This window comes from Camelus ferus, chromosome 24, assembly GCF_009834535.1.
Source record: "Camelus ferus isolate YT-003-E chromosome 24, BCGSAC_Cfer_1.0, whole genome shotgun sequence".
NCBI classification, from domain to species: domain Eukaryota; kingdom Metazoa; phylum Chordata; class Mammalia; order Artiodactyla; family Camelidae; genus Camelus; species Camelus ferus.
This window is the reverse complement of record NC_045719.1, coordinates 4,335,163-4,357,293: the sequence shown is the minus strand read 5'-3', so window position 1 is coordinate 4,357,293 and position 22,131 is coordinate 4,335,163. Positions and strand designations below refer to the sequence as shown.

At 41.2% G+C, this 22,131-nt stretch overlaps 1 long non-coding RNA gene across 1 annotated transcript in view; it reads left to right on the top strand.

The window, feature by feature from the left end:
- Positions 1-22,131, top strand: part of LOC106729892 — a 97,551-nt gene that overhangs the window by 43,315 nt on the left and 32,105 nt on the right. The window lies entirely within an intron of this gene.

Here is a 22,131-nt window from a genome sequence, read left to right as displayed (position 1 = left end):
ATGGGGTTGCTCAGAACCCACCTCCTTCCACCTTTGTGTCCCTGCTCAGATTCAGAATGTTAGAAAACAAGCCACAATAAATGGAAACTTTTCAGTCCCACATCGGGTTTGCTTTCAGAGAGATCCCTGCAAAGGAGAAATAACTCGGTCTAGTTGTCATTTTAAAGGATTTTTGTTTTGTTTTGTTTTTGGCTTCGAGCATCTAGACTCCTTGAATCCCAATGATAATCTGGTGCTTTGCGTGAAGATTGAATCTGAGAACTCATTTCATTACACAGCTGGCTGCCGAGGCCATGGGTGGTGGCTTCTACCCTTGTGGGCCTCTGTTGGCTGAGCTGTGTAAACAGGAATCATCCTGCAGAACTTCATTAGGATCTGAGGTGGATCAAGCCATTAATAGTTTCAAATTTCTGCATAAATTGTAGTCATCATTTGCATGGTTAAAACTCATTTGAAGGATTTGCGAAAGAATCCTTTTCTAGACAAACAGGTCTTGGGATATATTTTTCTTATGTTGATGACTGCAATAAAATTTATGGTTTATTATTCAAAGGCTTCCTTCCAAGTTGAGTTCTTTGAAACTTTGAAATGTTTTCACCTGAGTGCTATCACCTTTGGGAATTTTCTTTGTTTTCAGCTCAGGGTATCGGAGGAAATCAGATCACATCTGTTTCCGGTGAACTCCTTTAGCCTGTCTGTGATAATATAATATCAACATACATTCCCACGGGGGTTCCAACTTCTGTAGTTATTTTTAAAGAACTAGTGATGCTCTTGGCCTTTCTGGAGTTACTTTCTTTCTAATTTCACTGGCCTTTCAGTTTGGATGATTTCTGAGATTATGGGACACCCCCTTTCATTCTGCTGAGGACTGAAGGGCTAAGGCTACCAAATCATAACAACTCACCTGTGTCTCAAGAACTCGGAGCTGAGCACAGCATTCAGAACATGTCATAGGGGAGAGTCATGCAGGCCCAGGGTAAAAAGAAGAGGGGAAAGATTAGCTGAGTTTAGTTGGATTAAATTCTGACCTGAATGCTTTCATCTGCTCTTTCTTAAAAACAACCTTTATGTAATTTATTCCATTTCATAAGTTATTCACAATCCATTTACTTCCCTTGATCATGTCATCCACCTGGGCTGACGTGCTCACCTGTGCTCCCAGAGCCGTCCAGCAGGAGACCTGGTGGCCTGCCTGCTCTGGGCCACTGATGCCCCTTTGCTCCCCAGGAATGTGCAGTGGGAAAGGGGTTTGCTTGTGGCAGCAGTGCAGCTGCTCTGACCTCTCCCCACACCCTGTTCTCACAGATTATTCAGGCAGTTCAGTGTCATGGGTTCAGGAACGAGTTTGTATCCTTCACAAAGCAGCTACTTAATTTAATTAAATAGATGATGTAATGTTCTCCGCCTCAGTTTCCCCATCTGTAATGGAAATAATGACACATGTCTACATCACGGCATTATTGTAAGTTTAGTTCATGTAAACTAATGCTTAGCACCTGGTAAACACTCAGTACACTTAGCTGTCATCCTTGTCAGGCCAGTCATCTTCTCCCAGCTTGTAAGCCTTACTCTCCCATTCTATTCTTACTCACCAGCATCTCCTGGGGAGGTATCCCCACTCCATTGCTCTGAAATGGAGTTTCAGGATCAGCTTTTGTGACTGAGTGATGCCTGTCCACAAGGCTCAGGCTCAGTGGTGCTGAAGACAGCCCGCTTCCCAGGGGAGAGAAAACACTTTTCCCCCATTGCTATTTTGCTCATTTTGCAATTCCCAGGGTCCCTTCATTTCAGTTTGTTTGAGAACCTAGATTGCATACTCTGGTCACTCTAGAGTCAAATCTGGAGTTTGGGAAGGCAGGACCAAGAGGACATCCTTCAGACTGGAAGTTTGAGGATTTCACAGAAAAGACTCTTGAGTTTATAGCGTCTCTATAGCAGAAGGAAACAGCTATCCTGAGGTTAAACACAGGGCACCAAATACCTCACTCCTTGTCTTTCCTTCTTCCCTTCGTGCCCCTACCAGTAAAAAACATGACAAACAAAAGCATGACCAAAGAAAACAATAAACTCAGCCCTAGCCAATAAAATCTTACATGGACGGATGCTCAAAAACTCTGTTGTTTACCTGAAATTCATGCTTCACTGGGCACTGTCTCCTACCTGCAAACCCACTGTTACATACCTTGGTAGCCTCACAATTTTTTCACCGCACGGTCCAAGGGTAAAAGAGCTGATAAAACAGAAAATACAAGCTGCAACAGTGGATTAAAGCCCCATTCATTTCTTTAGGAAGAGAACAGACAGGAAAAGAAAACACCCAGCAGAGCCTGGATGGAGCAAGAGAACTTAGAAAACTCAAGGACGGCATTTCCACACTTGCTGCTCTCGGCCTTCGGGTTTCTCAGTGAGAGATTACGTGGTTTGTATTTCTAGCCCTTCCCTGTGGAACACAGCTGTGCCAGAGGGACAGATGCCTGCCTCTGCCTCCAGTCCCCGGAGTCCCACAAATGACCCCATGAGAGAAAGAACTCAGCATCACTTTCAAGAACTTCTGTTTGGAAACAAAGGGTAAAGTCATGCTGTGTCAAGGTCAAGAGCAAGCCCGTTCTTGTGCATTTGAAAGGTATCAGAATTCAAGCCCAAATGCTTCCAACCACAGAGGAAAGGAAATGACAAAACTTCTGGGGAGCGTTCCTTCGAATACATCAGACAGGGGCCTCTACCTCCATTCCAGACAAAGGGCCTGTGGCAAAGACAGCTTTCACTTTCTGCATTCAGCCCCATTCATTCTTAATTTTGCAAATCACCAAGCTCTGGAGACCTACCAGGGGTTGTTTTCTCTAATAAGTAGGTTCATTTTTGTATGCCCGGCAGTCTCTGCTATTATCCATGTACACCATCAAAGCTGGATTATGTGCCTTAGAAAATAATTGAGGTCTGAAATGAGAAACCAGGTTGTGTTGGCAGGCCTGAAAGCAGATCAGAGCCCAGCTTGGAAAGGGCTTTGCAGAGATGTCTCCATCAACGGTCAGCCAAGAGGATACTCAACAGCTAAATTTGCTCTGTGTCCCCAAAGCATGTCTTACGTGTCCACACTGACGCCACTTCTGTCATTTCTTATAATCCACAAGCACTCTGGACAGAAGATTTGCCCTACTGAGAACTAATAGAAACTCACATGTCCGAGCGCCTTTCAAAATTAATTGTGATGTGAGCTGCTGTGAGTACTCAGCAGGAAAGGAGAAACACACAGGCAAGGAACTCATTTTCAAAAGTGAAGAAACATAAGATTCCAGGATGAAGGCTTGGGTGACAGGTCTCTGAGTCATCCCAAAAGCATGTTCTTAGATGCCTCTGGTATGCCCAGTTCTTTGATTCTTGCACTGATTCACTCCACAAATATTTACTGAGTAGCTGCTGTGTTATAGTTACTCTTCTAGGCACCAAGGGAGAGTGGTGAACAGTGTAAACCAGGTCCCTCTCTGGAGTGGGGAGATGGGGCAGGGAATGAACAAGTAAACGAAGCAAGGACTTTTCAGAACTTGATGAGTGTCGTGAGCAAATTAAAAGAGGGCACTGTGACTGCTGAGGGGCTGCAAGAGAGAATCATTTCGACTAGGGGTTCAGGGAAGGCCTCGCCAAGGACTAACATTTGCACTTAGAACTGAAGGCTGGAAGGAGCTGACCATTTGAGCATATTCCTGGGACAAGGAAAGATGAGGGGACACAGTTCGCCCAGCCTGTGACTGAGTTAGATTCATTAAAAAATAATTAGTGACCAATGAGAGGCAAGAGGGTAGAGGACTTTTTTAAAAATTTATTATTATTATTATTTTTAATAGAAGGACTAGGGATTGAATCCAAGACCTGTGCATGCTGAGCGTGCACTCTACCACTGGGCTATACCCTCCCCCAGAGGACTTTAGGAGAAATGATCACTGGGGAGAAAAACTAGTTAAGGACTAGCTCATGAATTTGGACCCTTCCACTGACCTGGAATGGATCTGGGGAAGTGGAGCAAAGGTGGATAGGTAGGCACTGGGCAGTAATGATGTGGGCTTAACCTCTCTGATGGGCGCAAGGGGCCCAGGGAGTAGGGGCCAAGCATGCCATTGACAGGGATGTTAAGATGCTCGGAATGGGGAGGGACCTTCAGGTACCCTAGTCCCTTGCTCCTCGTGTGGTCTGTGGACTGGCAGCATCAGCATCACCTGGGAGCTCATTAGAAATGCAGAATCCTGGGCTCCATCCCAAACCTGCTGAGTCAGAATCTGCACTTTAACAAGATGCCCAGATGATCTGGGTGCACATTACACTCTGAGAACCACTGCCGCAGCCCAGTCCTCTCATTTGAGGGATGAGGGAACAGAATTCACCTAGTCCCCATTGTCATGTGCTTACATGTGTGAGAGGAGAGAGAATGTTGCTTTTAACTGTTGGTTTCAAAGAGTGCACCGGGGGTATCTGACACCTGTGGGCAAATGTGCGTTTCTTACATAGGACAGCAGCATGGTATTTAGCCCAGGTGGAAGAGGAAATGAACACTCAGTGGCTTTTGCAGGTGTATGCATCTGTCTGGGAAATGGGTTTGGCAGGTGTGAGGCCAGATCCAGCTATCTGAAAGGTCAGGTGTTCTCTGCTGTTAGATTACTCTTTGGATTCAGGCCATTTATACTCCAGTAACTCTGTCCCTTCTAGTTGTGTGATACTAGATGTACTGTTTGACACCTGCGTGTCTGAGTGTAGTGGTATTGTCTGACTCTTCTAAGGTTGTTGTGGGGAATAAATGAGATCACCAGGGCAGCTTGGAGAAGCAGTTGTGGGGAAGAGGCCTGCTGGTCCCCCATCATTTCCACCACCCGAAAAAGCACTCCTAAATGAACATATAGAAGTGAGAACTGAGTACGTGCTATAAAAATGTTCCCCATTCAGCCACATCATGGTCCCTAAGCCTATTCTATACAGAAATTTTGGAGCTGCCAGGGTAGATGTTGCTTGGGGCACAGGTGTTGAGGCTGGGAAAGCATTGGCCACATGTTAGTGGTGGTGGTGATAATGGTGACTCTGGCTAGAGAGCTCATTACATGCTGGGGACCAGAGGTGCAATGGAGGCAGAAGCTTCCTATGCAGTTTGGGTCAGATCCCAAAGACAGGGAGAGCTTCCCAGAGTGCTTTGCGGTTTGGAATGAGTCTCAGGCAGGCGACAGTGATGCCCACTCTCTCACCTCTTCTGAGCTGCGACACTCCTGGAGTAACTGTATTTTGAGGCTGGCCTGGGTTTCCTCGATCTCACACTGGGGCCATTGCAACCATCATGGGAAGCCCCCAGTTTGCTTCATGATTCAGGACTTCAGGTCGGGGCCCTGGCATTACCTCACTCTGTTTTGGAATCCCCGCTGCTGAGTTATTGAACATGTAACTATGGAATCTTAATGTCTGGGGCTCACAATCGTGAGAAGGCCAAAGAGGAATTCATTTCACATTTGAAGGAGGTACCACCCAGTTATTTTTTTATTATACGGCCCTTTCAGATGACCCCACTGCAACAACTATAATACATTCATATTCTTTCAGAGTATAAATACAGTCCTAGCAAAAGAGAAGATGGCCTGCTCCAAATAAGCATCCGAAAGCACATGTGTATCTAGTACATCAAACCAGCACTGATGGAATATTTTTATCCAGTGAGACTCTTCCGATCTAATCAGGACCACAAAAAAAGTTACATGATTAAAATGGGCTCAAAGTCATATTAATATAAATTTTTTTCTGAAGAGGAGAAGCACACATTTTCCACACTAAATTCAATTTTGAATTTCTATCAAATCTTACAATAATATCAGCTGGTTTTTTATTCTGAAGAAGACAGAAGTATCGTTACATCAGAAAAGCATCACAAGTATTTGCTAGCTAGAAAGAGGCCAACATGACTCCTTGACATGCGAAGTCAAGTGATGACACAGCTTGTTACAGAGCTGAAATATTGTACAGTATATTGGAAAATGAGATGCAGAAAAAGCAGAGATAATGCTTTTTTGGTCTGGTCTGTATTATTCTCCAAAGCCACTTCCTCCAAGGATTAGGGCTCGGCTACAGGAAGATCTGTAGAGCTCTGAACATTCACAGCAGATCGTGTAAGAGCTGAGTATATTCAGCTCACCAGAGTGAGGCTGTGCCGCAGATTTCCTTCAGATTCTTCCCAATCAGTTAGACCTTCTAGCTTTTGATGACATTAATATTAATGAGACGAGATAAAAATGATCCTTTCTGGAAATTTGGTACCAATCAATGTTACAGCTCTATATTTTGGCCAAGGAAAGGATGTTTTTCCTATTTTCACAGATAAGTATATTACCATCAGGACTGCGAGTCCACAACCCCAGGGAGGAGAATGAGAAAAGATGGTCATTTGCAGGGGTCACTTTAAAAGCGTAGGCATCTGAACGTATGTTTAATGGCTTACTTCAGAAGTACTAGAACTCAGAGAGTATCTACAGCTTCCCTTTGTAAGCAGTAAAGGAATCTATCCAGGAGTCTATGAAGGCTGAGGGGACAGGTCGGGGGTTGGGGCGGGGGTGCTGGGCAGGACAAGGAGTCCTGCTTCCCAAGTCAGAGGAAGTTACAATTACAAAGCTCTAGGGATTCCATCAGTGGAACTGGCTCTCTGGTTTTCAGTGCCTGTCACTACTGGCATGTAGTGACATCAAAAAGTCAGCTAGTCTTTCCATCTCTAAGCAAGGTGGGGTTCCAGACCATGTCAAAATGATCATTTCTGTACCTGTTTCCTGGGTGATCCTTCACCTCACAAGGTGAGGTGGAGACTGAAAACGTCCTATTTATTTAAAGGATGTGGAAAGTCAAACTAGATAGTTTGATTCCCTCTTTGCTTTTGCAGTCATAAAAATCTCAAGGGCATATTGCATAACCTCTTGGACATAATACATATTAATGCAGTATTTAAATGATGCATAATGTTGAAGAGTTGGTATTGAGTGATGTGATTTGAAGAAAGTACTAGATGGCTTTTAAAGATTCCTTCCTGCTTTCTGGTCCATGGTAGTCTCCCGGAAAGCTGTGGAAACAGGAGCCGGGTCATTTCTGTAATGTTCATGAGGCCACTGTGTTTTCTAGAAACCCTGACTTATACAAAATGTAGTACAATTACAATGTCCCCAAAACACAAGCTATTGGGTTTGGTTTTATACCACTCTGGACTTTGCCCCTACTTGGATTAGTGATTCTCAGACTTCTTCAGGAGGTGGGATATTTGAAAATCTCAGAGCTCTCCTTGGAACGTTTTGAGATACCAAACAATAAATTTGTATATTGTTTTCCATTGAATCACAAGCCCTCTAACGTTAGACTCTTACATGGGAATATAGTACGCATCACATGTTGAAGGAGTGCTCGTGGGAGGAAGCCTTAAAGCTGTGGACCTTTGATGACATTTTTTTTCCCCTAAAAATTGGGAAAGAACACAGTCATTTATTTGAGCCATGGGACGCTTTGACCTAGTTACAAACACCAGTATTCTCCAAGAATATAATTTTTAAAACACGGGCTTAGCAATCATGATGGTCAGATAGCTAAGAATCTGTCTTCTGCCATTATTTTTGCTTTGGCCACTTAACATGTTGACTCTCAGGACCACACTGCAAACGCATACCTGTTTCTGATTGTCTGTTCTGCCACACTGCTTTTCAGGTTTCTCTAGCTCATTAACTACCTTGTTTCTCTGGACAATACCCCAGAGGTATTAGTGGGCACTTTTTCCCAGTTGAATCTATTTTTTAAAATTTCCTAGCGCATTTTCTTTATCCAAGCAAATCCTTTGCCATCATTTCTGTATCCTTAGGGGTGTCTGTGACACCTCCTTGGTTTTGTGTCAGCATTAGTTAGGGTGCTGTTTACTGCCTTCTCCTGATCATTAGTGAACTAGGTGAGGTTCAGGCTCACCAGGGGAATTTCCCTGCTGGTTATTTGTATTCCACACCTCACTGTCCTCAAAGGGACAAGCACCTCAGGCTTGTATTGTTTGAAGACAGAGAAAGGGTTCAACCCACACAGAGTTTAGCTTTGAAGAAACATTTTGTGAAGTCTCTCTCTACCTAAATCAGGTAATAAGCTCACATCCAATTCTAACAACCGTCTCTGTTTCTAGCTGTGGGATGGTATCAGGAGTGTTCAGTCCACAGATTATCTCACACTTTTTCATCACAGGCTCTCTGTATGAAGTGGGTGACAGGGGACTAGCTGTTTGTGAAGTTCTCTAGGAGGCTTTCTGCGGGGGGGGTCCTGCCTCCAGCCCCCACTCTTGAAGGATTCAGGCAAGAGGATCATCAGCCTCGGGAGGGAAGCCTTTCTTCCTCACTCTTCAGCCTCTCCAGCCTCCCTTTTCTTCTCAGCAGGCCCAGGGATGGCACTTAACTGCTTCTCTTAGTAGCCAAGTAGCCGCCACCATCCATCCAATCTCCTTCTGGGGATTTTTCTCTCCCAAACTCATTCTCAGTGGGGTTGTCTCTTCCTGGCTAACCCCTTTCTCACACCCTCCAAACAAATGCACCAACATTGTTTTAGAGCTTTTCTGTCGATCACATGGGCCAAGAGCCTACTTAACATACATAGCACTCCTGAAGAATTGATAGGGATATCCGGATCTTCCAGACCATGAGACGGGGTATGGATGTCTCCTTGGCTTTGTTGTAGGGTATATTTTATTTCTGAGAATGTGGTTTGTCCATCCCCACCTTCTTGCCTCTGGTCTGCAAAGACTGCACACATCCGTTCTTCATCACAGCCCCTCTTCCCGGCACGGTGGGCCTGATGAGTCGGGACAGAGCCTTAACTGCCTGCTGGTCGTACAAATCTGGGTCATTCCCACCTCAGAGACCTTCTGGATTGGAAAGATGGTCCCGGCCTCAATCCGGAACATGTTTTTTCTGTTTCTGATCCTCACTCGCTCACCACTGTCCATGCTCTACCTTCCGGTCAGATATTTTAAGATTTCAGGCAAATTGTCCCTTCATTCAACGAGAAAGTAAGCTCAGTGAGAGTAGATACTTGGTCTTGTTCAGTGCCATGTGCTTAATGCCAAGTAAAGTGACTGATAAGTATCTGTTCCATGTACAAGACAGGGAGTGGATTTGTGGGCAAAAGGGAAGTGTGCAGAGTTGAAATGGAAATATTAGATAGCATCCCATTAACCAAGGAGCCTGTCTAAGTACAAAAATTGGAAGGAAGGTCTAATATTTGAATCACTGAAGGGATAGACCACTTTTCTGGACATAAAGACTCAGTATTGTAAAGATGCCAATTATTCCCTTAGCTTAATGCAATCCCATTAAGAATGTGACTGGGTTTTTCGTTTTTACATATCAACGTTATTCTAGGGACCTACTCAAGAGAAATGAGAATGTATTTCCACATAAAACTTGCATGTGAATGTTCACAGCAGCATTGCCCATAATAGCTAAAAAGCGGAAACAACTCAAATGCCCATCAACTTGTAAATGGGTAACCAAAATGTGATCCATCCATACAATGAAATACCCGACTCAGCAATAAAAAGGGAGGAAGTATATACTGACATGCTACACCATGGGTGACTTCAATAACGTGCTCCGGGAAGGAAACCAGATGCCAGAGATCAGATATTGGAGTTGATCACTCCGTGTATATGAAAAGTCTAGAAAAACAAATCTGTAGGGACAACAGGTAGATTTGTGGTTACCTAGGGCTGGGGGTGGAATTGAGGAGTGACTGCAAATAGGTCCAGGGTTTCTTCTGGGGGTGATAGAAATGTTTTAAAATTAGATCAAGGTGATGGTTGCACAACTCTATAAATATACTAAAAACTGTGGAATTGTATACCCAAAATGGATGGATTTTTTATTATGTAAATTATGTCTCCGTAAAGCAAAATTGAAATTCTAAAGTTTTTCTAGAAGAATAGAATGATATGAGGAGCCAGGGCATTTTGGGGGAAAAAAAAAGCAGTGACAGGACACTAATTATATCCTTTGGAAAGTCTTAGAAGGAGACTTTCTGGATTAAAGGATATACATAAAATGAATAATAACAGTAATTGAATACCACATATCCAGAATTGATACTAAATGAACCTGGCTCAAAACTTCACACCTTAAGATGTAATCTAAAGTAGATTAGAGTTTAAAGTAGAATATAAAATTATAAAATGTTTGGAAGAAAACAGGAAAAAATCTGTGGGACAGATTTGGGCTTGGTTAAGAGTTCTTAAACATCCATAATCCATACAAGAAAAAATAATCAATAAATTAGACCTCATCAAAATTAAAATATTTTGCTCTGTGAAAGATTGATCCTGCTAAGAGTATGAAAGAAATAAGCTACAGGCTGGGAGAAAATATTTGTAAACTATGTATCTGACAAAGGACTCATATGTGTAATATATAAAGAATTCTCAATAATCAGCAGTTAAAAAGACAATCCACTTAGAAAATGGGCAATAGACATGAGCAGATATTTCACCAGAGAGGATGTCTGAATGACAAAAAAGCCCAAAAAAGATGTTCAACATCACTAGCCATTAGAAAAATGCTAATTAAGACTATAATAAACTATCACTACATTTCTACTAGAACCACTGAAATTAAAAAAAAAAAAAAGACAATACCCAATGCTTGTGGTGATGAGAAGAATTGGGATCTCTTACAGATTGCTGCTGTGACTGTCAAAGGGTATACAGTCACTTTTTTTATTGAAGTATAGTCAGTTAAAATGTGTCAATCTCTTGAGTACAGCACAGTGTCCCAGTCATGCATATACATACATATGTTTATTTTCATATTTTTCCATTAAAGGTTATTACAAGATATTGAACATAATTCCCTGTGTTATACAAAAGAAACTTTTTAAAAATCTATTTTTTATATATAGTAGCTAACATTTGTAAATCTCAAACTGCCAAATTTATCCCTTCCCTCCTCCTTTCCCCGGTAATGATAAGATTGTTTACTATGTCTGCCAGTCTTTTTCTATTTTGTAGATGAGTTCATGGTGTCCTTTTCTTTTTATATTCCACATATGAGTGATATCATATGGTATTTTTCCTTCTCTTTCTGGCTTACTTCACTTAGAATGATGATCTCTAGCTCCATCCATGTTGCTGCAAATGGCATTATTTTACTCTTTTTTATGGCAGAGTAGTATTCCATTGTATAAATGTACCACGAGTTCTTTATCCAGTCATCTGTCACTGGACATTTAGGTTGCTTCCATGTCTCGGCTGTTGTATATAGTGCTGCTCTGAACATTGGGATGCATGTATCTTTTCGCATTAGACTTTCAATGGGTATAGTCACTCTTAAAATTATTTAGTGGCTTTAAAAAAATTAATACTCTTTTAACATACGACCCAGAACTTCACAAATCTGGGCATTTATCCCAGAGAAATAAAAACTTAAATCCACACAAAAACATGTATATAATTGTTTGCAGCAGCTTTATATGCAATAGCCCCAAATTGGAAACAACAGTGTCCCTCCATAGGTAAATGGCTAAACAGACCACAGTACAGCCACAGCATGGAAGATTACTCAGCAACAAAAAGGAACAACTTTTCATAGATGCAACAACTTGGATGGGTCATTATGCTGAGAGGAAAGAGCCAATCTCAAACAGTTCCTATTGTGTAATCCGTTCTGTAACATGCTCTGAAATGCCAGGATTATAGAGATGGAAAACAGATTAGTTAGTGGTTGTTAGGGGATGTGGATGGTGGTCAGGGGTCAGGAAGATGGGGGGCGGGGAGCTGTGTGTAAAGTGGGAGAGCAAGGGAGATCTTTGTGGTGATTAACTAGTTTTGCACCTTGATTGCAGTGACACAGCTCTACACACACATCATACCAGTGTCAGTTTCCTGGTTTTGATGTACTGCAGTTATGTAAGACATAACACTGGGAAATACAGGATGAAAAGTACATGGGACCTCTCTGAACTATCTTTGCAGCTTCCTGTGAATCCATAATTATTTTAAAATAAAAAGTTTAGAAAATTGGTGAAGAAAAAAGATGTGCAGATACAAATGTATTATAAAATTATAATTAGAGTTTAATTATTAACTTTAATTATTAAAGTTCTAATTAAAAGAATGCATAATTTAAAATAAATAGATGGGTAAAGAAGTGGAAGATTTTAACATGTTAAAAGTGGTATTTTTCTGAATAGGTCAATATTTTTTAATATATCTTGTTAGGTTAGGTATTTATTGAAAAAAAAAGTTAGGTCCCTGCTTTTCACTATACTCCAAAATGAATTCCAGATGGATTAAACATTTAAAAGTTAAAAACTAGACCATAAAAAATTAAAGAAAATATATATTGGATCACAGGATAATGAGATTCCTTTTAACCAGGAATCAAAGACCAAAGTCATAAGGAAAAAAATTGACAGTTTGCACTACATAAAAATTTTAACATTTTAATTAATGAATATCAAAAAGAAAACTCAAGAACAAAGAAAGAGGAAAAAATTTCAATATAGTCACCAAAGAGTTGATATCCTTAACATATAAAAATGTTCCCAATACCTAAAAAAGATCTTAATTAGAAATAAGGGATAAATGGAAAAAAACAGATAATTCATAAAGTAAGAAATTCAAACATATAGACAGGAAAAGTATTAATTTCATTAATAAGAAAAGTAGCAAATTTATTAATATGATTTTATGTATCTTAAAATTAATAATTGTATTTCAATATAATATTCACCTTTCAAAATGGCAAAAAATCCCTTTTTCTAAAAGATAATATTCACTGTTGCTCAGAAATTAGGAAAATGTATTTGTATGCAGTGCAGTATAAGTCTTAAAATATGCATATTCTGAGCAATTTCACTTTTAGGGATTTAACCTACTACTAATGGTAATAATGACAAAAAATTACAGCACCGATATTAGCTAATACATGTGGTACTTTCCATGTGCAGGCATTTTCCTAATCACTGTGCACATGTTGTCTCGTCCTCACAACACAGGCAGGTTTTGCCAGTGAGAAAACTGAGGTCCATAGAGGTTAAGTATTTACTGAAGGTCACATGGTTGATGATGGGTCGAGCCAGGATTTGAACCCAGCAGTCAAGCCCCAGAAAAGATGCTGTTAATTACTGAACCATACTCCCTCTCTTCCTAGGAAAATAATCAGAGATAGATGCAAAGATGTTTGTACATGGATGTCCATCACTGTTTCCTTTACCATGGTGAAAACTAGAACCGCTTTAAGATGGCAAAGTAGAAGATGGGTTAGCTAACTGAAGGGCTGTATCCATCCATTGTACCAAAATCAGCATCCATTAGAAACGATGCTGTCCAGTTATCAAAAGTAGGCTACTGAACTTTTTTCTGTGCAGGGCCAGGTAGTGAGGACATTGGCTGTGTCCGCCAGATGGTCACTGTCACAGTTTTCCAGTCTGCCTTTTTAGCACAGACAGCATGGGGACCAGTGAGTGCAGCCATGCAGCACTGAGACTCAGGATGGTGTCTAAGAAAGCTTTCATGTTATTGACGGAAGGACACCTTCCAGCCTGGTGATGGTATTCAGCTTGCTCAGCGAAGTAGAGCACCAAAAAGAGCCTGAGTCCTCAGTGCAACTCAGAGCCAGTGCCCCAGTCCTATACTGCCCATTCATTGTAGGGGAGAAACAAAACCCCTCCATATGATTAAGCCATTGTTAGTTGGGTTTTTGTCATGTGTGTCCAAAAGCATTCCTAATGCATACAAAACGGTAGGGAAATTAAACGTTTATAATTTTGCCTGAGACGAGCCCTGGCCTCCCAGAATTTCAGTTTTCTCTTTGATGGAGCCTAGAATGAAGAACAGTGCAGAGAAGCACATCAAAATTGCACTCAGTGAGGGGACTTCATAGGTAGTTTTTTTCCCACTTTTTTCTTTGTGTATTTTTCTTTTTCATGTCAAACACTTCCAAAGTGATCATGGATATCTTTTGTAATTACAGTAAAAAAGAAAATATGAATAAAAACAGCTCTTGTGAAGGAATTCTCGATCTAACTACAAGATACGAAATGCCAAACACATGGACAAATGAAGAAATGGACACAGATTAGATAGAACGGATCAGTGGAGAACAAATTAGTGGTTTGCAGGGGTTAGAGATGGTGAGGAGTAGGGATGGGTGTGGTGATAAAGGAGTAACATAAAGGAACCTTGTGGTGATGGCGGAGTTAAGTATCTTGATTGTTGTGGTGGTTACACGAAACCACAGATGTGATAGAACTGTACAGCTACACACACACACACACACACACACACACGAAAGTACATATTTAACTGGTGAATGTCGTGTAAACTCTGTGGATTGTTATCAATGCTACTTTCCTGGTTTTGGTATTGTTATATAGTGATACAAGAGGTTAACACTGGGGATTGCTGGGTGAAGAGTTCACAGTACCTATCTTTGCAGCTTCTTGTGAATTTGTAATTATTCCAAACTTAAAAGGGTTTCAAAAACTTTTAAAAACATGAAAGTTTGTAGTTTAGCCAAAGTCATTATAGGTTTCCGAAGCTAAGAAAGAAGCAAAGCTTACTTATCCTGTGCCTAGCACTGACTCGTGAGTTCTAGCAAAAGCATTTTTCTGGAAGTAAATTCTAGCCAGCGTCTCTATTCCTCCCTGAAAGCAAGCTAGGAAACAAATTAGGCTAAAAGTATTTGTCACTTAACTGTCAGTGGTCAACACTTTGCTTGTCTACCCTCAGGGCTGGGAGACTCTCAGCACATTTAGCACCTGATGCTAACCTTCTAAAAGCCACCTGGATTATTTCTGGGAATAGACTGAGGTACTTCTTTTTTTAAAATTCCTGGCTTCATAATGAAAAAATAAAAGATTAAAAAAAAATATATATATACATATACATATATATATGAATAATGTAAGTACCACACAGCATGAAGTAAGGATTAGAAATAACAGTCAACAGTGTCATCTATTAAAGTTTTTGAGACAGTAATGGATTCATCCCTGTATACATCTTATGTTTATTTTTTAAGTATTTTATAATCCTCTTGATTCTGTGGAGTTCTTTACAAGGTTTGCTTTCTTCCAGTCATTGAAGTTTTTTTTTTTTTTTTCCTGTTGATTCCTTCTATGTTTCAGTGCCAGTTGAATCGAGTGGTCCTCTTACCACTTTGAGTTTTAAAGGAAATGCAGAGCTGAATATTTGCCTTGGGATACATTTCCTCCTCCTCCTCCCATTTCTCTCTTTTAGAAGCATCTGCAGTCCATCCACCAACATGGCGAGCCTACTTGCGTGTATCTGTCTTTCCTTCCTATCTATTGCACTGAAGCATGGGCCCAAGTAAGATTCCTGAGAAGGAGCAGGATTCTGAGCTGCCTAGAGCACAAAATACATTAAATTCCTAACTTGTCTTGGGCAAAAATTTTATTTTTTTTAATTTTAATTTTTAAGTTTTTTAAAATTTAAGTATAGTCAGTTACAATGTGTCCATTTCTGGTGTACAGCACAGTGTCCCAGTCATGTATACATACATTTATTCATTTTCATATTATTTTTCATTAAAGGTTATTGCAAGATCTTGGATATAGTTCCCTGTGCTATATAGAAGAGACTTTTTTAAAAAATCTATTTTTATATATAGTGGTTAACATTTGTGAATCTCAAACTCCCAAATTTACTCCCTCCCACCTGCTTTCCCTGGTAACCATAAGATTGTTTACTATGTCTTTGAGTCTGTTTGTTTTGTAGATGGCATTCATAGTGTCCTTTTTTTTTCTTTTTAGATTCCACATATAAGTGATATCATATGGTATTTTTCTTTCTGTTTCTGACTTATTTCACTTAGAATGACAATCTCTAGGTCCATCCATCTTGCTGCAAATGGCATTATTTTATTCTTTTTTATGGCAGAGTAGTATTCCATTGTATAAATATACCACAACCTCCTTATCCAGTGTTCTGTTGGTGGATATTGAGGGAAAATTTTAAAGTAGGAGAATACAGGGCTCCCCTCTAATGTCTACAGCCTTCCTGGCTTTACCCCCGTAAGTCTAAAATAGGAATAGTTAAAATCCACCTATCATCCACCCAAATCTGGCTCTTCATGACTTCCTAGGTGTCATCAGCCAATGTGATCAATTAACTGACATTAATGGGAGCATCTGGACACGACTCCCAGAAGCCTCACCGAAGCCCTCCTGATGACAGCACCCCTCCCCTCCTCTCGGTGTTTAACCCCAAGTCACTCAACTAATCTGAATTTTGGGGAGTAAGGTTAGGCCGGTGGGGAACCTATTTTAAATGCTGGCAGATGCATCCTGATCAGTGGGTCTAAACAGCTATTTGAATTTTTAGCAAAAAAATGCAATATTCCAGGAGGATGCCCAGTGGACAAGGAGGCAGTCTGTGGAGCCACAGGACCAGTCCTGCATGAATAACAGGGCTCTGCCCTCTCTTTGTCCATAAACATCTCCTTGTCAGTTTGTTAGGACAACACAGTCTAATACTGAGTCTAAGCGTCTGTCACCTGCGGTGACCTTCACACACCTAGGTTTATTTTCAAGACAACTGTCAATGGGATTTGGTTGATTATCTCCATTGGACCTAGGGAGATATTGAGGCAGCATTTTAGAGAGAAAGACATGAGTCAGAGTGAGAACTAACCCAGTCGACTATCTCTATATTTCTTCTGAGTCTGCTACTGAAATATTTATGAATTGTATAACGTGATTATAGCACCGAGACTAGCAATCCAATCAAGAAACAGCACGTGTGTTGTAGCCCTGTTTATTTTTCACTGACCACAGGCAGCTCTGAGGCAGCAACTGAAAAGGTGAAAAGTCACAACTTCCATTCACCCATCTCTGGGGCTCCCTAATGAAAGCACAGTCTTCTTCTGGCTTTGGTTAGAAGTGCCTCCTCCTCCCAGGCTCTGCACCTCTTCCCCAAGGAGTTTCTGCTTATCTGCTTTGAAATTTCCAAGCAGACATGGGTGTGCCATGGTTCCCAAATGAGTTGCCTAAGACCCAAAAGGTTATTTCTAAATAAAAATATACACCCAAACTCATTAAAAGGATGGCAAAGGGAAAGTAGGACAGAAGGCAATGGCTGATGACGGAGACATGGCCGTTGCCATGGTAATGACAGAGTGGGCAGGGCTAATTCTGGCCCTTTGGCATTTACTTTAAATCCCTGGTTCTCAAATACCAGGGTGCATCAGAGTTAGCTGGAGGGCTTGTTGAGACACCGGTATCTGCCCCCACCTCCAGATTTGGACCTTACGATTTACATTTCTGACAGGTTCCCAGGTTTAGCCCAAGGGCCAGATCTGTTTTGCCACCTGTTTTGGTAAGGCCTGCGAGCTAATAATGGTTCTTACAGATGAACCTTTGCGATTGATTCCATGATGGGAAACGCTAATTTTGAACCCCAATTAAGTGAAATGCTGTCCCCCACAAAAAGAATTACATTTTTTCTCATGAGTAGATCTGTATTATAAAAAAGCATGGTGGCGGGAGGGTATAGCTCAGAGGTAGGGTGCCTGCTTAGCATACCTGATGTCCTGGGTTCAATCTCCAGTGCTTCCATTAGTATAAACAAACAAACAAACAAACAAACAATCCCCTCCTCCCAAGAAACTAAGGGAAAAAAAAGTCTACTCAGTACTATAGTTTGAATTTCATCAGTAAAACTGGGGGATTCTGATTTCCTCCCTTGTTGTATAAGTACCCACATAATATCCTTGGTTTTGCCTCTTGGCAAAATTCAGCACAAAGCTGGAAGTATTTGCTCTCTGGCCTTTTACAGAAAATATTTGCAGATCCCTGTTCTAGCAGATGCTGCAAATCTTGGAGGGACTTTGAGGACCACTGCTCTGAACTGATTTACTAAACGCCCCTTCTGCTCCCTGGCACAGCTGTTCTGGCCAGTCACACAATGTCCAGAGACACACAGTCCTCAGTGTTTATTGTTCCACTGCAGGCAGGGAATCTGCGGAGCCCACAGACTGTGGAAAATACCTTAGTGTTTGTTTCCAAGAGTAGAGAAAAGGGATTTGAAACAATATGGTAGTGAGTCCTCAGCAGAATTTTAAGGGGGGAGAAATTTGTTTAGGATGCCATCCCTCCTCTTTCTTTTTTTAAACTGAAATATAGTTGATTTACAATGTTGTGTTAATTTCTGGTGTACGGAATAGTGATTCAGTGATGCACACACATATATAATCTTTTCCAGATTCTTTTTCACTATAGGTTATTATAAACTATTGAATACAATTCCCCATGCTGTACAGTAGGACCTTGTTGTTTATCAATTTTATATATAGTAGTTTGTATCTGCTAATCCCAAACTCTTAATTTACCGCTTCCTCCTCCCTTTCCCCTTTGGTAACCATAAGTTTGTTTTCTATCTCTGTGAGTCTGTTTCTGTTTTGTAAATAAGTTCATTTGTGTCATTCTTTTAGATTCTGCATATAAGTGATACATAATACTTGTCTTTCTCTGTCTGACTTCACTTAGTATGGTAATCTCTAGGTCCATCCATGATGCTGCAAATGGCATTATTTCATTCTTTTTTGTGGCTGAGTACTATTCCATTGCATAAATGTATCACATCTTCTTTATCCAGTCATCTGTCGATGGACATTTAGGTTGCTTCCATGTCTTGGCTGTTGTAAATAGTGCTGCTTTGAACATCAGGGTGCATGTGTCTTTTTGAATTAGAGTTTCCTCCAGATTGTGCCCAGGAGTGGGACCACTGGATCAATCATATAGTAACTCTATTTTTAGTTTTTTAAAGAACCTGCATACTGTTAGCCATAGTGGTCTCACCTCTTTCTATAAGCGTTTTCTCCTTGGAATCCCAAGTGCCTTGTATTCCGAGGGTTTTCTGACTGTTCAGTGTCCCCGACTTCTGCTCTCCACATGAACCTTCTCCCACACCTGCTGCTGCATTATCACCTCCCAAGCTAAGTGGTGGGTGTGTAATCCAAAGAGTAATTCTTCCAAATTTATAAATCTGTGCTGCATTTCAAATATTTATGGCACAGATAACTTACTTCCTTTGTAGTTTAATATGGGATTGTATGTTGTGATATTATTTGGAAATTATTGCAACTTGTAAAAAAATGCTGTCCTTTTTCTGGTCCCCCTCCCTCCATTTCGCTGTCCATAGCAGGTTCTCGATATTAAAACTTGCTGAAGGTGAGATTTTCTTTTGTAGCTTGTCTCAAAGAAGGGTACCACTTAGCTTCTGCCTACTAATTGAATTTGGAATTCTCCCCAAGAAAAGCTCTGTCCTCTTGACTTTTCTTAACCACTGGGTAGGTCAGCCCAGGTCTTCTTCCAGCTTCTTTGAAATTAGACGGCAGGGAAAACCCTGAGGAAAACAACGTGATCTCACAATATGATGAAAATGACTTTCACTATCATATTTAACATGTCCCATGGCAGGCAATTACTCACGGCTTTCTCTTTTTCCTTTGTAAATTTGGATCCACCATTTGGAAACTCCTGGCTACTATGAAAGCTGGGAGAGAGCAGGGTAGTGCGGTAGTTATGAGTTCTAGAGTCAGAAGACCTTAATTTGAGTCCTCACTTTGTCACTAACTGTGTGAGCTTGGGCACAATGCATGGCCCCTCATCACACTAGGTCCTCATGCGTGCAATGGTGCTACAATCGTAGCTACTCAGAGGTGACTGTCAGGATTAAAATAGGTACTGTGCAGAGTTTCTAGGCCAGTACCTGGCACATAGCTTAGTGAGGGTCTCATAAAGTGTAGCTTTCCTCTAAGTTTGTATAAAGTACTCTATAACCAGAAGTGAATCATGTATGCATCTGTGCTCCCCACTAAACCAACCAACCAACCAAGCAACCATCCATCCATCCATCCATCCATTTCCTTGATAAATATTTTTGAAGACCTATTATAAGCCAAGCACTCACTTGGGTTTGGGGATATGGTGTCAGCAGACCAGAGGAAACCCCAGCCCTCTCAGAGGTACATTTTGGTGGATTGTGAGTTCTCAGAGCCGGAGAGCCTGTCCATGTAGCTCCATCTGATCCCAGCACAGCACTTCACCTAGAAGAGTTGCTTATAAAGTGTTTATGTAAGAATGACTGACTGAGTAATTGACACTTCTGCAAAATGAAAAGGGAAGGCAGCTGTGTTAGGCTTCCTCTCAGCTGGGGCTGGGCCACCCCTCGGAGCGTCATCTCTGGGTTGTGCTGCTGGACCCAGATCTGAGCTGAGCATCCTCGGAGCTCTGGTGTGGCCTGGCTCCGGGTGCCGTGCCAGGAACTTTCTTCCCAGCGAGCACAGAGTGGGGAAGTGATGGCCCCTGGAGAGACGGCGGTCATTCAGACTGTGGTCTTCATTTTAGTTGCAGGATGTAATTCTGCACTGAATTCCAAGTGGCAGCCACACTCAGATGTTTTCCTACATAACTCAGTGCTCTTTTCATTGCTGTGATATATCAGACTACCCATTCAGCTAATAGTGAGGTCAGGGGAAGGAAATATGGTATTAGGCTGTCTTGCATACTGAGAGGCAGAGAAAGCTTTCAGATCATGGAGCAATTAATTAAAGAACAATCAGGAAAATGTTCCTGATAATTCACATCAGGCAGCTACTCACTGTTCCTTTATTATTTCAGATAATATTCATGATTATTGCTTAATTTGCTTTTAATGTAGATACACAGTTTTATGTAATCCTTTTGTAATTGTGAAGCAGTTAGAGGTCCAGGTGTTCTGAAATATTTCTTTATTCAATTATCCAACTCTTAGAAGAATCCTGTTATGCAATTAACCCAAATTATTACCACAGACATATGCATTCTGTCTCTTGATTGCATGTAAACTATGAATTTACCTGATTTAAATTTTAAGTCTCACAGCCAAAGCCATATTGCCGTCTCTGTGTGTCTAATGAGTCCATAGTTCCTACTAGGGAAATCCATTAATAGTCAATCAGCAAACATTTCTTGGACAGTTACCTTGTACAAGGTATGGGATTGGAGTTTGGGGGCTATTTATACAAAAAATATAGAGGTTTGTCCTTGATCTCTAGGCACTTTTAGTTTTGTTAGAAAAATAAGACAGGTAACATAGAATGATAACTAATCATGTAAGGCAGTAAATGTTGAGGGTAATGATAAAACTTAAAAAACTGCTGGAGAAATTCCCAGGAAATGGCAGGCTCTAGGGTCACACTGGTTGTGACAGCCTCACCTGCTTAACTGGTCCCCTCCCTAAGAGTCAGCCTGATGAACTCAAAGGATGGCAGATTGAGTTTCTTCCTTTGCTACTCCAGGTGTGACTTGAGAGCCAGCAGCTTTTGCCGTGCCTGGAAGTTTGGCAGAGATGCAGGATCTCAGCCCTGCCCCCAACTTTGAATCAGAATCCACCTTTTAACAAGACCCCCAGTGATTCACGGAACATAAGGTGCTTAAGAACATAGCTTGCAGACCGATAAATAGCTTTTTTTAGCTGAGGGGAAATGAGACTCATGTTTGCTAATCTCATTCTCACCCCAATAAAAAATAAAGAAATTGAGGGAAATCATTCATTCAGCAAGTCTCTATGTACCTTCTGTGTGCCAGATGCCTGGCAATTTGTTCTAGTGACACAGTATCCATAAGTACCCCAGATGGTTTGGGGACCCATTAATTCTGGTGACTGCAGAAGACTCTGCAGTCTAAAAGCCAAATACATTCTTAAGGCTAGGGGATATTCCGTCATCAACCAGCAAACCTGGGTCACCCCAAGAAGTGGGGTAGATTAGAAACTCTTGTGGGCCAAGAAGGAGTCCTGGGGAAGGAGGGACTCTGACACACGAGTCAGCGCTGCAGCAGATAGAGTTCTGTGTTTGGTCTCCTCCTGTCTGAAGACTATACCAGTGGCCCACTGGACATTTTAGTGTGTGTGCCTAACAGGCTTCTTAATGATAAACATCCAAAGGGAATTCTTAATTTTCTCTCATAAGCCTGTTTTCCCTCTGATCTTCCTCTTGATGAATGGCACCACTATCCATCCATCCAGTTAACCAGCCAAAAAGGAGAAATGATTCTGAACACGTCTGTTTTCCTACCCACTCCATGGAACCCATGGGCACTTCCTGT